Genomic DNA, 15,850 nt, shown 5'->3' on the forward strand with positions numbered 1-15,850 from the left:
GTCTATACCCATCATGTTTACATATCATACCATTTGCCAAATCACAAGTGAACATTAAATGTGTTGAAGGGTAATATCTTCAGAACTCATTTTCTGATGCTTTTTGATTTCGGCTTTATAATGTCTGCAAAACCTAAAACTTTTCCAATTGAGTTAGGATGACCAAATCGTAATTTAAAATCAGATATTACTTCCACTCAATTCTTAATCATATTGGCCTTTATCTTAATGTTTGTTGAGTTAAACAGGTCTTTTGATTGAATGTGTTTTTCCAGATCTTCTATGCTCTTATATTGCCCAGTTTCAATTTCGATTTCTTTGTTGTCATCATAATGTAAGATGTTGTTTTGTTTAGTAACATTTGGGGTTAAGTAAGTCGAACAGAAACTGACTCAAGAAACTGAAGCATGAATACGTCTAATAGGGTAGCTCAATCGTATTTAAAGAATGTAGTTATCCTTTGCCGGCGGTTTTACAAAATAATTTGCCAGCACCACATACAAGAAAAAAATTATAAGCGAGTGTCTTTCACGTACTGCATCAGTTATTACGTTATGTTTAAAGTGTGTGGGTGTAAGTATGTGTGTGGGCTTTCTCGAATAGCGTCAGTGGATGTTACTGTTCTACCTCGTCCGTAACCATCACTATTTTGTTTTTTAGAATAAGATAACAGTCACGGAAAGACAGCTGGACAGTTTACGACACTATACTAAATTTTATGTGTTGCGTGCCTGCTGAGAATTCTACGGGTGTGGGTACTGCAGGTAAACGAGCACTGGTAAACTTATTACTGTTCATTTTATTACCCACTTGAGGTTAAAAGAAATTCGCACATTATACTGTTCTGTGTACCACCTGCGTATCCCACTTACAGCAAGAATTGAAAGGAAAACGACGCTCGTTCATGCTTGGAGATAACTATTTTGCTAACAATATTAACTGCATGTAAGTGGCACAATAAAAAGTGTCCGATGGGAGCATCGTTCGGTTTCATCACATATCGGATTTGTCCAGAACACTTCATGTTGGCTTCCTTGCTTTTTCACTTCTGCAATCACCAGCGACCTAGCAATTGTAGTGTCAAACTTCTGTAGTGAAGCTAAATGGTTGCAGTTCCTGTCGGTAGCGTCGAGCACAGATTACGTCAGCATTTCCCCTCACACGCCTCCGCCCACCTCAACGACCAGTCTTGCCATTTAGATTCTTGTTGCTAATTTTCAGCAACTGTTCTTGAAGAAAGACCACGAGAAGAAATAGCATGCCAGGCGCTTTAAAAATTGTATTTTAAGGCAACTGGTATGCTGTTTCTTCGTATCGGAAATCTCGTTACTCCACTCACCCCCCCCCCCCCTCCAGTGTATGTCAAAGAGAAAGATTATAAGTGATGGAAGCTCAAAAAGTAGTAAGACTTCTTCACACAATGAAAGTAAAATTATGTTCTACTACAGTTTCAAAGGAACTTCTTCTCATATTTTCCGAAAATTGTGAAAAAAATAACATAAAATAAATATTACGGCCCTCGGTATTGGCGTTTTGACATCCATATATCGACGTATCGGGGCAAAAATATCGCTGATATACACTGTAGAGCCAATGAATCTTGTACACCTGCTTAATATCGCGTAGGGTCCCCGCAAGTACGCAGAAGTGTCGGAACACGACGTGATACGGACTCGACTGATGTCTAAAGTAGTGATGGAGGGAAGTGACACCATGAGTCCTACAGGGCTGTCCATAAATGCGTAAAAGTATGAGGGGGTGGAGATCACTTCTGAATAGCACGTTGCAACGCATCACAGATATGCACGATAACGATCATGTATAAGAAGTCTGGTGGCCAGCGGAAGTGTTAAAGCTCAGAAGAGTGTTCCTGGAGTCACTCTGTAGCAATTCTGGCCTGTGGGGTGTCGCATTGTCCTGCTGGAATTGCCCAAGTCCATCGGAATGCACGATGGGCATGAATGGATGCAGATGATCAGAAAGGATTCTTGCGTACGTGTCGCCTGTCAGAGTCTTATCTAGACGTATCAGGTGTCCCATATCACTCCAACTGCACACACCCCACACCATTACAGAGCATCCACCAGCTTGAAAAGTCCGCTGCTGACAAGCAGCAATCGATGATGTTTCGTTGAATGGTTCGCACGCTGACCATTTCGATGGCCTAGCATTGAAATCTGCAACAATTTTCGGAAGGGTTGCACTTCTGTGACGTTGAACGATTATCTTCAGTTGTCGTTGGTCACGTTCTTGCAGAATCTTTTTCCGGCCTCAGCGATGTCGGATTACTGATATTCACGGTACACTCGTGAAATGGTCGTACGGGAAAATCCCTAGTTCATCGCTACCTCGGAGACGCCGTGTCCTATCGCTCATGCGCCGACTGTAACACGTTCAAACTCACTTAAATATTGATAACCTTCCATTGTAGCAGCAGAAACCAATCTAACAACTGCGTCTTATATAGGCGCTGCCGATCGCAGCGCCGTATTCTGCCTGTTCACATATCTCTGTATTTGAATACGCATGTCCGTACTAGTTTCTTTGGCGTTCAGTGTATTTTGATATTTCTTGGAATTAATATCTATACAGGGTGTTACAAAAAGGTACGGACAAATTTTCAGGAAACATTCCTCACACACAAAGAAAGAAAATATGTTATGTGGACATGTGTCCGGAAACGCTTACTTTCCATGTTAGAGCTCATTTTATTACTTCTCTTCAAATCACATTAATCATGGAATGGAAACACATAGCAACAGAATGTACCAGCGTGACTTCAAACACTTTGTTACAGGAAATGTTCAAAATGTCCTCCGTTAGCGAGGATACATGCATCCACCCTCCGTCGCATGGAATCCCTGATGCGCTGATGCAGCCCTGGAGAATGGCGTATTGTATCACAGCCGTCCACCATATGAGCACGAAGAGTCTCTACATTTGGTACCGGGGTTGCGTAGACAAGAGCTTTCAAATGCCCCCATAAATGAAAGTCAAGAGGGTTGAGGTCAGGAGAGCGTGGAGGCCATGGAATTGGTCCGCCTCTACCAATCCATCGGTCACCGAATCTGTTGTTGAGAAGCGTACGAACACTTCGACTGAAATGTGCAGGAGCTCCATCGTGCATGAACCACGTGTTGTGTCGTACTTGTAAAGGCACATGTTCTAGCAGCACAGGTAGAGTATCCCGTATGAAATCATGATAACGTGCTCCATTGAGCGTAGGTAGAAGAACATGGGGCCCAATCAAGACATCACCAACAATGCCTGCCCAAACGTTCACAGAAAATCTGTATTGATGACGCGATTGCACAATTGCGTGCGGATTCTCGTCAGCCCACACACGTTGATTGTGAAAATTTACAATTTGATCACGTAGGAATGAAGCCTCAACCGTAAAGAGAACATTTGCACTGAAATGAAGATTGACACATTGTTGGATGAACCATTCGCAGAAGTGTACCCGTGGAGGCCAATCAACTGCTGATAGTGCCTGCACACGCTGTACATGGTACGGAAACAACTGTTTCTCCCGTAGCACTCTCCATACAGTGACGTGGTCAACGTTACCTTGTACAGCAGCAACTTCTCTGACGCTGAAATTAGGGTTATCGTCAACTGCAAGAAGAATTGCCTCGTCCATTGCAGGTGTCCTCGTCGTTCTAGGTCTTCCCCAGTCCCGAGTCATAGGGTGGAATGTTCTGTGCTCGCTAAGACGCCGATCAATTGCTTCGAACGTCTTTCTGTCGGGACACCTTCGTTCTGGAAATCTGTCTCGATACAAACGTACCGCGCCACGGCTATTGCCCCGTACTAATCCATACATCAAATGGGCATCTGCCAACTCCGCATTTGTAAACATTGCACTGATTACAAAACCACGTTCGTGATGAACACTAACCTGTTGATGCTACGTACTGATGTGCTTGATGCTAGTACTGTAGAGCAATGAGTCGCATGTCAACACAAGCACCGAAGTCAACATTACCTTCCTTCAGTTGGGCCAACTGGCGGTGAATCGAGGAAGTACAGTACATACTGACGAAACTAAAATGAGCTCTAACATGAAAATTATGCGTTTCCGGACACATGTCCACATAACATCTTTTCTTTATTTCTGTGTGAGGAATGTTTCCTGAAAGTTTGGCCGTACCTTTCTGTAACACCCTGTATATCGATGTTTTATCAAAAGCACTACTGTGTATTGGGGTCACCGGACAAAAGATTAGTCCCTCTAGAGGAATCATTACAAGCATCACTTAATGTCGTGTAATTCTGCCCCTGGGCTTGATAACCTCATGGAAGTGAGTCCACAACGTTATGTAGGTATGTCGCCTCCAGGTTAAGCCACTCGCTGAAGATTTAATCGCGCAATTCCACCAAATTGCGGGGAAACTAACGTCGGCGTTTTACAAGCTGTTCCGACGTGTCCCAAAGATTCTCTGTGGCGTGGTCAAGTCATTTGATTTTTCAGGCCAGCCGAGATGTAATAGGGTGAGGGTGTGTTGAGAAAAGGAGAAACGTATCCTTAAAAACCGATGAACTTTGCTGTTGTCGTCTTCATGAACCAGCGTGAGCAATGGCCTCTTGCGAGATGACCGACTCAGAATGTTGATTGGACGCAGCTCCTGTCGCAATGTTCTTTTGCTGACGGGTTGGGATGGACTTTCATTCACGTCTGCAACAATTCCTGTCGGGTTTGGAAACCATTTTGATTGACAAGCCTTGAAACGCGTCTCCAACCTCTTTCAGTCAGGATCTTTTTCTGGCCATAATTATGACGGCGTGTATCGTGGCCACGTGTGTTACACCACTGCTTGTTGATACGTTGAACAGCCCACCACGAAAAATGAACAAATCCATCAACTTCATACACCGTATTGCCATAGGCACGGCCAAAAACTGTTGCTCCTTTTTGCCACTCTGAAACGTCGTTACATTTACAGATGTATACATACAATGGCCGCTTGAAATATAGATGCCTCGCTGATCGCTACTGCCTTATGCTCGCGTAGAGGCAGTGCGAGTGCGGTTGAGTACGTGATTCGACCATTGCGACATCTGTAAAGGGTTAACGATTCATTGTGCATGTGCACTTGGGTGATTCATTGTTCGGTGAGTTCACTTAACCACACTGTTCGACGACTATGACACACGTCAAACATGATACAATATACAGGGTGATTCAAAAAGAATACCACAACTTTAAAAATGTGTATTTAATGAAAGAAACATACTATAACCTTCTGTTATACATCATTACAAAGAGTATTTAAAAAGTTTTTTTTTCACTCAAAAACAAGTTCAGAGACGTTCAATATGGCCCCCTCCAGACACTCGAGCAATATCAACCCGATACTCCAACTCGTTCCACACTCTCTGTAGCGTATCAGGCGTAACAGTTTGGATAGCTGCTGTTATTTCTCGTTTCAAATCATCAATGGTGGCTGGGAGAGGTGGCCGAAACACCATATCCTTAACATACCCACATAAGAAAAAATCGCAGGGGGTAAGATCAGGGCTTCTTGGAAGCCAGTGATGAAGTGCTCTGTCACGGGCTGCCTGGCGGCCGATCCATCGCCTCGGGTAGTTGACGTTCAGGTAGTTACGGACAGATAAGTGCCAATGTGGTGGCGCTCCATCCTGCTGAAATATGAATTGTTGTGCTTCTTGTTCGAGCTGAGGGAACAGCCAATTCTCTAACATCTCCAGATACTGTAGTCCAGTTACAGTAGCACCTTCGAAGAAGGCCGGCCGGTGTGGCCGTGCGGTTAAGGACGCTTCAGTCTGGAACCGCGTGACCGCTCAGGTCGCAGGTTCGAATCCTGCCTCGGGCATGGATGTGTGTAATGTCCTTAGGTTAGTTAGGTTTAATTAGTTCTAAGTTCTAGGCGACTGATGACCTCAGAAGTTGAGTCGCATAGTGCTCAGAGCCATTTGAACCATTAGCCACCTTCGAAGAAAAAGGGACCAAAAACTTTATTGGCTGAAATGGCACAGAAAACGTTCACCTTAGGCGAGTCACGTTCATACTGAGTTGTTTCCCGCGGATTCTCAGTGCCCCATATACAGACATTGTGACGGTTGACTTTCCCGTTAGTGTGGAAATCTTTGAAATGAAAGATTCATCTGTTTCCATTTGAGCAAGGATAAAATCACAGAAATCGATTCTTTTAATCTTATCAGCTGCGGACAGTGCTTGAACCAATTTCGGACGATAAGGTTTCATAACTAACCTTTTTCGTAGGACTCTCCATACAGTTGATTGTGGAATTTGCAGCTCTCTGCTAGCTCTGCGAGTCGATTTTCCTGGGCTGCGAACAAATGCTTGCTGGATGCGTGCTACATTTTCATCACTCGTTCTCGGCCGTCCAGAACTTTTCCCTTTGCACAAACACCCATTCTCTGTAAACTGTTTATACCAACGTTTAATACACCACCTATCAGGAGGTTTAACACCATACTTCGTTCGAAATGCACGCTGAACATCTGTCGTCGATTCACTTCTGCCGTACTCAATAACAAAAAAAGCTTTCTGTTGAGCGGTCGCCATCTTAGCATCAACTGACGCTGACGCCTAGTCAACAGCGCCTCAAGCGAACAAATGTACAACTAAATGAAACTTTATAGCTTCCTTAATTCGCCGACAGATAGTGCTTAGCTCTGCCTTCTGTCGTTGCAGAGTTTTAAATTCCTAAAGTTGTGGTATTCTTTTTGAATCACCCTGTACACTGGCACGTAGGCAGTCAGTGGACACGTTCTGAGACTGAGCAAGATATACAAAGATCATGGCTCACACGAGTCCACAGACGTTCATTTGAATGCATTTGGCCTCCCTCCCCAGCGAGCAGTTCCTCTTCGCCGTCGCTAAGGTCGAACTGGAAGTTGCGCCAGCTTGGGTCTGATGTGGTACAGTGGGTTCTAGCTGACGTCGCATTGTGATATTAGTGGCACACGCACATTCTCTTTTACAACAGTCTCATTCACATCGTTTACAACACTGGATGCACTCGCTAGCACGTCGTTATTCACATTCACGCTTACTTTCTGATGCTGTCTCGTATTCCGACATATTTGTGTTTCGTTTCTCAATACTAACAGCTAAGGGCACAAGACTGGCATATTTTCAGGATATACAGGGCAAAGAAAAATTCACGCACTCGGACTTCACAGTTCGGTTCCTCACACACTGGCAGTGTTTCTCACAAAATTTCGTCCTGCACATATTTCGGGCAGTAAATGGACGCTAAAGACTGGCAATCTGGCAACAATGTAATCACGTGTACGGTGACTACCTATACAGCAGTGCTGTGCAGTGGATAGATTTTTTGTGTTTGCTTGCAGGAGGTCGAGGGTTCGATTCTGGGTTGAGGTATATTTGTTTTTATTTGCTAACAGTAGCCTGCGAGGTACGGTATCAGGTGTCTTAATCGTCAAGCAGTGATTACAGTGGGTCTTATACAAAACATACTCAATTACGTACTATGAACACAGAAATTGAAATACAATCGTTTTCATTGATCAGCTTTTAAAGAAGCCTTTTGCACGTCGTTGCCACTGCATCTACTAGATTCCACACCAGTTTTCTGTGTACCCTTCCCCAATAGTCCCATAGAAATTAGGAAAGAACGTTTGCTAGCCTCACTGGTGATGTAAGGCCCTAACGGATTGTAATGGACCTGAACATGGCAAGAATAATAATTATTATGAATCGATGGGGCAATTGGGAGAGGGTACACAATAAACAGGTTTAGAATCTGGTAGATGCAGGATGCGAAACAATTCTCGTCCGCGACATGCAGAAGGTTACTTTGAAAGTCACCAATGAAAACGATAGTATTTCCATTTCTGTGTTCGTAATGCGTAACTGCAAATGTTTTTAGTAGAGAACCCTCTGTAATCGCTGAATGACGATTAAGACACCAGACACCGCATCAAGCAGACTACTTTTGGCAAATAAAAACGAATAATCTACGACCGAGAATCGAGTCCTCGACTTCTTGCATGCTAACCCAACACGCTATCCACTGCACCAACTGTACAGCACAAATACATATTATATCTCGACAGAGGTTATTACCGTATATGTGATGACAGTGTTGCCAGATCGCCGACAACTAACGTCTGTTTACTGCCCGAAATATGCGCAGGGCGAAATTTAGTGACAGACATTTTTGTGTTGCCAGCATATGAGGAATTGCGCTGCGAAGTCCCAGTGCGCGCCTTTTCTTCACCCTGTACACTACAATTACAACAATTTTTATCGGGTAGTCCTACAATCTCGCCGTCCATCTTTGACAGAAATGACTGCACAGCACCTTCGAGTAGTACATGTGGGATTGCTTTCGTGTTTCGCTTTGGTATGCTACGAAAAGGACTGCCGGAAATCAAGCCACGTCAAGCGACAACTACATCACGCACCATCAGCTGGAAATACCCGAGACCCATACTTTAGCTGTAGTAGGAACATCAAAGGTGACCTAAGAGAGTTACTCAGTATATTCCAAGCCAACGAATACAACAGTAAAAAAAAAAAAAAAGTGAGAGATAAAAAGTCTTTCGCCCTCACTGTCCAATCTGTACATCGAAGAAGCAATAATGGAAATAAAAGAAAGGTTCATGATGGGATTAAAATTCAGGGGAAAGGTTGTAAGTAGGCTGTTTAGGTTTTTATGTTGGTAACGACGCGTAGTGCTCTGTATGAAAATCACTGACTGTACTGTGTGCAGTCTGTGGCTAGTTGGCATTGTTGGAATATTCGCTACTGTAGTGTTGGGCAGTCGGATGTGGACAGCGCGTAGCGTTGGATAGTTGGAGGTGAGCCGCCAGCAGTGGTTGGGAGAGAGATGCCAGAGTTTTGAGCGGACGATCTGGACATCTGTCCATCAGAAAAAGGAAATTTGTTTAATTGGATGTCACAAAATTTTATATTTATGAGGACTTTTGAACACTATTATGTTAAATACATTGTTTGTTCTCTATCAAACTCTTTCTTTCGATAACTATGCCTATCAGTAGTTAGTGCCCTCAGTGGTTAGAACCTTTTATTTAGCTGGCAGTATTGGCGCTCGCTGTCTTGCAGTAGTTCGAGTAACGAAGATTTTTGTGAGTTAAGTGGTTCATGAAAGGTATAGGTTATTGTTAGTCAGGGCCATTCTTTTGTAGGGATTATTGAAAGTCAGATTGCGTTGCCCTAAAAATATTGTGTGTCAGTTTAGTGATGATCAGAATAAGTAAAGAGAAAACTGTTTGAGTACGTTGAGTTTTGCTCAGCTATTTTGAAAATCAAATAACGTAGAAGTTTACCAGCACAGTCATTCATAATTTTTCCAAGGGGACGTTTCATAAGGTTATGAGTAAGATGTTCTTATGACATTGCTATCCTCAGCAGAGATGAAGAAGATTACAGGACCTGTTCAATGGAATGGACATGTAACACGACAACCAATATTGTTAATAATTTTTACTGATTAATTCTGCATAATCTCGAGTGTATATTCTTTACTATGTAATTTCTTTGATCTGCTGTTGAGAAGCGCGAAGATAGGTCGACATGTTTACTCTTTGCAATTTAAGTTGGTTGGTTGGTTGGTTTGTGGAACTGAATGGACCAGACTGCTAGGGCCATCGGTCCCGCAATTTATTTTCTTTGTATTATTTGGAGGGAAGTGGTATTTAATTATTTATATTTGTGTTTACTTCTTAGTATGTTTAAGTAATGAGATTTTTTGAAATATGTTTGCTGACAGCTATGTAATTACTGGTTCATACATAGGGACTTTGTACTGCATAAAGAGAAACCCAAAGTAGTTCCCCTCTTGAATGGAAGTGAGTTGGCGCGCTAGAAAAAGGTGGATGTGGCGCTCAGTCTGGGCGGTAAGTGAGAGAGCACAGTAGTCAGTCAGTACCAAGTAACTGACGAGTAAACAGAGCTGGTGCCGATCGAGACTTACAGTATTGCAATTGGAATGGAATGGCCTCGGATTTAATACGCGGTTGTAAATTGATGCTCTCGATTTGAGAAAAGCTCTAAAATGATATTAATCAAGCCAAGGAGAGGTAAATAGAGCTAATTACTGCCAATGGAAAGACCACCTAGCCGCCACATGCTCGCCACCACGACTGCGCAACCACTTCGTCACACATACGAAAGGTCAGAACTGCATTACTGTATGAACCAGTAATGTTGTGTTTGGTTCTGTGAAAATATAGTCCTAATATTCAAAATGTGTTTGAACAATGTGTCCATCCTATGCACTAATCCAAGTAGGATCCTCTCCTTTAAGTGATGAAATCCGAGAGTGTCCTTTGCATACAAAGCATTAACAGTTTTACAGTGCATTTTATTGATGTGTGGCAAAGTTATGCCAGTAGTCTTAATGTGCAGGGTAAAATTTACTTGTTTTTTTTTCCCATACATATAAATGAAACTATTTACGTTTGAGTATTTCGAAGCTTAACTAGAAAAGGAACTTGAATATCAGTTTAGGAAAGAGTATTACTTGAAAAACAAAAGAGTTCTAATGTGTTTTGCTTTAAAGTTGTTCTCAAAACTACTCGCTTCACAAGAGTTATCATACCACTTTGTCTTGAGATTGTTTGAAGTAAAATTTTACTGGAGATTATCTCTGATTTGTAGAGGTTATTGTCAGGGTAAAGTGTGTTAAATTAGTACAGACTTAATGATCTCAGATGAAAGAGTAACCCAGTTCTACCTTAATGCTACATAATTTTCGAATTTTGTATAGTTTTGTTGCTACAATGAAAGGGATAGTTTGTGGGACACTCTTTCTATTCCATCATAACAAAAAGGATAAATCAGATTAGTAGGTTTCTAGCCAATGAATCTTGAAGTGATTACTGAGAAGCAAAGGTAGAAGATTTGTATGCTGTGTCTCCTTATTGCTTTTGTATAGTAAATGTGTGTATTAATTGTACTTGACTATTATCATGTGCTATCTGGTCTTGTGTGGGTTGTGAAGAGCAAGTTTAGACTATATTAGTTAAAGGCAAAAGTAATGATTAAAGTAAACAAGAGGAAGAGCTCATTTGCAAATCTTGTGACTGCTTGACTGCTAAAGTAACAACTGCTGATAACCACTGTGTAATTTGTCCATTTGGGTGTGTTCATTGCACTTCACAGAACAGTATTTTATGAAATTATTTTCTTTCTGTTAACTACCTACAGCTACTCTTATGAAATAAAGGTTCGATACTAATTTTCCGTTAGGCAAACTCGCTCAAACTTCAACAACTCCTCTCTGAGGGTAACATCCACTGCAAGTCTAGGCCATATTTGGCAAATTTACTACCGCACTAGTGTTATACGTGGCTGCCTTTTTACAGAAATACACCTTGTCGTCACTTGGTAAACTGCATGCCGGTATAACAAGTGGAGCAGTAGGTTTATAGACAGTGTAATGAGTACAGAAAATGGATTGAGAGTAAACCGTATAAAGACAACAGAAATTACAAGTAATTGAAATAAGAATAGGGAGAAACTTAACATCAGAAGTGTTGGTCACGAAGCAGATGAAGTTAAGGAATTCTGCTACCGTGGAAGTGAAAGCAAAATAACCCACGAAGGACGAACCAAGAAGCACATGAAAAGCAGACTAGCAGAAATAAAGAGGGAATTTCTAGACAAGATAAATCTTCTCGTATCAAACGTTTGACGAAGAAATTTCTGAGAACGTACGTTTGGAGCACAGCATTGTGTGGTAGTAAATCATGAACAGTGGGAAAACAGGAACAGAAGAGAATCGAAGCTTTGAGATGTGGTGCTACAGCAGAATGTGGACAGACAAGATAAGGAATAAGGACATTGTCTGCAGAATCGGTGAAAAAAAGGAACGTACGGAAAATACAAGCAATAAGAGGGGACAAGATGATAGGACATACATTAAGGCTTCAGGGAATAACCTTCATGGTACTAGAGGGAACCGTAGAGGATAAAAATCGTGGGTGAAGACAGAAATTAGAATACGTGTAGCAAATAAGTGAGGATGTTAGGATGAAAGTGCTGCTCTGAAATGAAGAGGATGGCGCAGGAGAGGAGTTCGCGGCGGGCCCCGTCAAACCAGTCAGAAGGCTGATGACTCAACTAGGCTGAAGAAAGAGGAAATGAAAGGCAGGAGGTGTTTCTCCCACACTGCCCCTCCTTATGTCAAAGTCGTCAGCGAACGAGTTGCAGTGTGTTTCACTGGAAAAAGCATGCAACCAATGCTCCCATTTTCCACAAAAGATGACACAAAAACTCAGCACTGAAGCCAGGTACGATAGCTTTTTTTAGTGCAGTGCCATCAACATATGGGAAACCGGAGTGGGAGGGCTACCAGTTAGCAGCAAGCCGTATAATCCATGAAGGGTGTCCCATATAAACTCGTCAGACAAAACATTACAACCACTTGAACTGCGAGAGTGTTGTTCCACATTTGGAATGTAATACAGTAGCGATTGCGTGTGGCGTGGATTTAACAAGTGCTTTGTAGGTTTCCGGGGATACGTGGCACCAGATGTCTATGCATAGGTTACACAGATTACGTCCGGTTGTTTTGTGGCTGAGGAGCTGGTGTCAGATAGTCTATCAGTTTTAAGGGATAATGAGTGTACTAACCTTATTATCGGTTTTACTATCGGTGTACTAACCTTATTATCGGTTTTAAGGGATAATGAGGTTAGTACCCTCTATATCTATAGCGGAATAGCCAAATTGCATCAAACATGCATCTGACTGACATTTGGCGCCATCTATGAACTATTTAGTAAATATGATGAACAATATACTTATTATGTTTTAATAAAGGGATATATAATATAAAGAAAAAATATTTAAGCCATACCAACTAATAGGTATATACAGCACGTGTGTTCTTGTGCCTTATAAAATTTTTAAAAAGTTTTATCCATCTGACGTAATTTAGATGTTTTAATAATAATAACGGACTCCCAAGTAGTGGACATGGAAATTTTATTACTTGCCGGCAAATATGAAATAAATCGGACTACACTGTAAAGAATTTTACATATGTTTCATTTTATGAAATTCTCATGCAAATCTGAAGTGGTTTACTTCCCTTGAATTTTATATACGTAGTTCATGTAGATGGCACCTTGTAACCAACCGATGTGTTGTCCATACAGCCTGCCTTATGCAAACAGTAGTATTCCATGAACTGTGGCTGAAGCCTGACCAACAGGGACTTACATGTATTGTGCGAAAATAATAGTGGTATGTAATACACAAACCATATGAGTTAAGCAATTACTTGTAACTTTCTAAGATATCATCTGGCTTTGTACTTGCTGTATTCTTAGCATTGAGAATGGTTAGCTTCTAGCCGAAATCTAGATTTGCATAATAAAATTTAAAAAGGACGACTTATTGCTGCAATCTACAATACAACTTTACGTACTTTGGATATCTGAAACGCTAAGCGACAATTTTGAATCGCTTATTATTCGCGCGCTGTCTTTGGTCAGAACAGCTGTGTCCCTGGAATTAGTGCTTCTTTTTGTCATCGCTGCTTGGCAGCGAGGAACGAGGGGAGTTCTATAGAGAGAAGCATTGAGACAGACGCCTAGCAGAGGACTCGTTGCTGTGTAGACGTAAAGTTAAGTGTATCTGTGTATAAGTAAAATGATTTGTGATTGAATATGGTGAAACAGAGGAGAAAGATTTGATTACTGATCTAGAATGAAATGAAATGTAATGAGGTTAGAAAAGAGTATGAAGAGGAGCAAAGGTAATATTTTTTATTTATGCGCACAACAGTCACGCGTAGTTTAAGAACCATTGTTGAATGAGACATCCATATCAGGGAACTTCAAATTTTTCATTAAAGTTTGTGTAAATTTATGTTTATCAATTATTTGTCTAACATTTGTAGAGTAAGACTTTGATATCAATGTTGCCCTATGTCAATGTTACTGAGTGTTGTAACACGAATTTCATAAATTAATAATATATCAGATAGTTTAGAAACGGTTTGTTAAAGAAATATTTCACCTAAAAGCATTGTCCACATCCTGGATCCAAGTCATTTTTATTTAAAGGAGTGTCTCACTCCATGATGTGTAAAATAGTTTACTTGTTGCCTGGAGCATTGCGATGAACTCTCGGCGACTGTGGTTAGAAATATGCAAATGGCGCACAGAGTATTTTCATTTCAGAATCAGTTTGCTACGAAAATTATTAACTCACAGGAACCATTTAATGAACAGCATTATTAAGCAGATAATTTACGCACAGGATCACTTTGTTTGATTAAAGAGTTTGATACTAACGTTCAGGATTTAATCAGTTTGCACATTTTTTTAGAAAGATCATAAAACAGGGACAAACTCATGTTGCATTCTAGCAAGCAGATGCATTTGGTTTCTCTCGCAGTTGGAAATGCACGAAGTCACCGAAAGCTGAACAACAACGAAATTACAACCAAGCAACCAAGCCAGTACGAGTTCAATAACAAATCAAACGAGTTATCATGCCAGTACGAGTTCAAAAACAAATTAACAAGTTACAGTTTTCAAAGGAAGCTTACACTATGTAAGATTATTAGCTGTAATTTAACAAATTTTCTCGTTGTGGTCACTTCGTGAGACGAATGTGAGGGGAAGTAATTTGTTGGCCGACTTATCCCGGAATGTCCTCTCTCAAAGTTTCAACAGTAAATCACTCCGTGATGCACAACGCCTCTCTTGTAGCCTCTGCCACTAGGGGACCGTTGAGCATCTCTGTAAGTCTCTCGCGTCGACTAAACGAGCCAGAGGCGAATCGCTCTGCTCTTTGTTGGCCCAGTGACACAGGCAGTTGTCCTGCTAAAAGATGCCATCACCATCGAAGAAGACATCAAGACTGAAAGGATACAGGTGGAAAGCAATCATATTTACGTAGTTCACATTTGTCACGGTGCCTTTGATTACCACCACAACACGGGAGCCCAGGTGAATGTCCGTTCGCCCAGATGACGGCTTATCTGGACATGACTGTCGACCTGGTATATTGACAAACGTATTTCATGTGACCAAAAGATAAATTTCCACTGATCCACGCACCGATCTCAACGATTTCATGCCCACTAAAGTCATAATTGAGATTTCGTTGGGTGAACATGGAAGCACATAGGGTTCAAATGGTTCAAATGGCTCTGAGCACTATGGGACTCAACTGCTGAGGTCATTAGTCCCCTAGAACTTAGAACTAGTTAAACCTAACTAACCTAAGTACATCACACACATCCATGCCCGAGGCAGGATTCGAACTTGCGACCGTAGCGGTCTCGCGGTTCCAGACTGCAGCGCCTAGAACCGCACTAGCACATAAGGGTTCACATGCTGCGGATCCCAACGTTTAAGAGTGTGCACTGAATGGTGTCCTCCGTTACACTTGAGCCTGCATCAGTATCGTCACATCTAAAGCTGATCGCTGCCTGTCCTACTTTACAAACCAGGCCTACATCATTTTTTTTTTTTTTTGGGGTGGGGGGTGGGGGGGGGGAAGGAATTTTTATTATCATCTTTGGAACTTATACAATAAAATCAACATGTCGAATTGGAAATGATTTGACAGTTGATACAGTTCATTGTGGCTAGGTGTTACTGAGAGGGTGACTGCATATAGACGGATATCTAATTCATACGGCCGTTGCTGTTTCTTGACGTTGACTGGATGCAGTCGGGTTTGTTGTTAAACAGTTTCTTAACTGGTCTGACTACCGACGTTCACCAGAGTATTTTTAAAGGCTGTGTCAAATGCAGTGATTTAAAAGTGTATATAAATTTCTTCACATTTTGGTATTTTTCTCGTTTTCTCATGCTGGACCTTCAAGCGCTTTCCGTAGACGCTCAG

Source organism: Schistocerca cancellata, chromosome 2 (genome assembly GCF_023864275.1).
Source record: "Schistocerca cancellata isolate TAMUIC-IGC-003103 chromosome 2, iqSchCanc2.1, whole genome shotgun sequence".
Classification (NCBI taxonomy): domain Eukaryota; kingdom Metazoa; phylum Arthropoda; class Insecta; order Orthoptera; family Acrididae; genus Schistocerca; species Schistocerca cancellata.